Genomic DNA, 2970 nt, shown 5'->3' with positions numbered 1-2970 from the left:
CCGTCCATTGCCTAGAATAACCACCAGCTAATCCTGAACCTGAAATCTTCACTAGCTACTTAGATCAGGAGAGGAGAACTGCAGGGATGAAATTCCAGCGTTCTTCCATTCAACATAATTCCTTCCTTGAAACTCCTGCTAATTTATGGCTGTGTGCTAATATCCATGGCTCTTTGAAGAAGTATTACATAAATCTTTTAAACGGTGTTATCATCTCTTGCACACAAACCATAATTTATCCGAAGGACTTCAAAGGTCATCACTTATCTTGGTTTCACTGCAGCCTGATGTGGTAATTATTAAAAACAGAGACACTTTACCCAACAAACTTTTTTTCCCTTCACAGTTTCATTCACCTGGTAATTTATAACAGCTCCCATTCAGGCAAAGAGTTCCCATATTTTAGGGAAACATAAAAAGCTTCTGTTCAACTTCTTCACAGTTTATTATAGCATTAGCAACTGTTCTCCAGTCTCTATTTTACGGGATCCCTTTTATGATATTTTAATGCAGACTCACTTTGCCAAACTCCCTCCGTTAGGATAGTTTTTGGACAAATAAACGATGTACATTGGGACCGGTTATGCAAATAACATCTCAAGGAAGAGCCGCTCGTTTTGCAAATAACGGTGGGAACCGCTTGGAATTGAGACAGCCTCACACTGCCGCACGTGGGGTTGTGCTCAGAGTTTGAATTTCCTCTTTATATCAGAAGGATAGACCTCCTGTAAAAATATTTTGAGTGCTTTGTCTGGAAATTCTGAGATCTACCTCCAGAGAAACTGAAACAATATACAGCCTGAGGGGGGGAAAAACAAATACAGAACTGCAGGAGAGAGTCTTCACACAAAGAGGGATTTGCCAAGCTGGGGAAAAAAAAAGAAAGGAAGCTGAAATGCTTGAACGCCTTTTATCAGTACCCTAACAAATAACACCCCCTGTGCTTTAAATATTTAATGTGAAATCATGGATTTATATAGCTTACAAAATGCCAGTGGCTTATTATCTTTACAGTCTGCATGACAGAAATATTCGTATTCCGTTCCACCAACGAAGACAACAGGAATTCCTCCAGGTGCTAATGGGAGATAGCTTGGTTTGATGCTTCAGTAATCTACTAATTACAGAATCCCTCAGGTAGAACAATGTCATTAATCTGATTAAATTATTTATATGGAGGGAAAGCTCAAGCTTATTAGACCCTGGGTATTTTGGATGTCATACAGCTGTATGAATGGCATCTTGGAGGGCTGAGGCGCATGAATGATTGCCATAAACACTGTCAAAGAAGGGCGTGTGTCAATCAGGAGCGATTGGCTTCTACTCCGGTCTCACGTGCAGGGAGCCTTCTCGATTGGAGTGACACTACCAGAAATCTTTCGTCAGTGAATCATCAGGAAGAACCAAAACTTGTATTTTATAGAAGTAATATGAATATAGATTTGGAGTATGTCCAGATGGAGTGTTTAGTATGGGATTATCACACACTATTATGTCACACACTATCACACACTAGTATGGGATTATCACACACACACACACACACACATCTGCAAGAGGGATCTGAAGGCCTTAGGGATGGACCTCAACAAGTGGGAAACCCTGACCTCTGAGCGGCCCGCTTGGAGGCAGGCTGTGCAGCATGGCCTTTCCCAGTTTGAAGAGACACTTTGCCAACAGTCTGAGGCTAAGAGGCAAAGAAGGAAGGCCCATAGCCAGGGAGACAGACCAGGGACAGACTGCACTTGCTCCCAGTGTGGAAGGGATTGTCACTCCCGGATTGGCCTTTTCAGCCACACTAGACGCTGTGCCAGAACCACCTTTCAGAGCGCGATACCATAGTCTTTCGAGACTGAAGGTTGCCAATACAATACAATCACACACTAGTGGTTGGCAACCTTCAGTCTCGAAAGACTATGGTATAAGCATACAGCACCTGGTATTCCCAGGCGGTCTCCCATCCAAGTACTAACCAGGCCTGACCCTGCTTAGCTTCTGAGATCAGATGAGATTGGGCATGTACAGGATACATTACAACTGTGGGCCCATCCATGGTTACAACATGTCTAGCGGCCAGCTTTCTGCCACTGGCAAGCCAATTAGGTGTGCCCCTCCAGTCTCCCAAGTGTTTGTCTTGTCAGACCAATGCTTTTCCCAGGAGCAGAGGCAGGGCTAAAAAGCACAGTGTTTGCTAGCATGTGCACGGACATGCTTGTAGTCCTGGATGGGTCCACTATTACAGTACAGTCTGAAAGGGGTTCTCATTCATGCAGTATTTATGGATGGTTCAGACAATAATGTCACCTACCTGTGGTCCAGCTGTACTTTCCCTATGATTAAAGCAGCACATGTACTGAATAAGAGAATACTCCATTAATGATGTAAAAAGTGGTGTATCAGCACAGTCATCACAGATACGGATTATTCTTAGCATTGCAGGTCTATCTTATTTGAGAGGTATAGGCCCAGATACAGCAGGCTATAAGAGAAACAGGAAGGGAGAAGGGGGAAGTCAGTCTGCTAAGTCCCCAAAACATGTTTTATCTATTGTTATGTGGAAGCAACATTGCACTTCTACATGACACTGCAAGGAGGAAAGCAATAACTGACTGCCACTCCCATATGCAAGTGAAATTGACCAGTTCCTGTATGGGGAAACCCTCAGGAACTGAATGCAAACCATTCTGCTGACTGCTTTATATGTAACCAGATCAATAATATGGTTTTTGCTTCCCCACAATTTCTTCCCGTATCAGTAACATCTCAATGCAGTACTTCTTCAAATGTAATTAGCAGCCACATGGAGCCCATAGATCTAGATCAGGACCATGACATGAGGGGAATGGGCCTTGATCTCTTTACCTGTCCCCCCAGCTCTGATCAGGATTGGGCTTTCCTGTGGCTGTTATTTGATAAAGCGAAAAAGTTTGTTTTGGTGCCTGGCAATTTTTCCCCAGGGCAAATGGCAGC

General features: G+C 43.5%; 1 pseudogene; it reads right to left on the bottom strand.

The window, feature by feature from the left end:
• Positions 1-1924: 1924 nt before the first annotated feature.
• Positions 1925-2045, bottom strand: LOC136642578 (5S ribosomal RNA; annotated as a pseudogene).
• Between the last annotated feature and the right edge of the window lie 925 nt (positions 2046-2970).

This window comes from Tiliqua scincoides, chromosome 2 (genome assembly GCF_035046505.1).
Source record: "Tiliqua scincoides isolate rTilSci1 chromosome 2, rTilSci1.hap2, whole genome shotgun sequence".
In the NCBI taxonomy this organism is placed as follows: domain Eukaryota; kingdom Metazoa; phylum Chordata; class Lepidosauria; order Squamata; family Scincidae; genus Tiliqua; species Tiliqua scincoides.
Note: the sequence above shows the minus strand (reverse complement) of the source record. Positions and strands in the feature narration are given on the sequence as shown.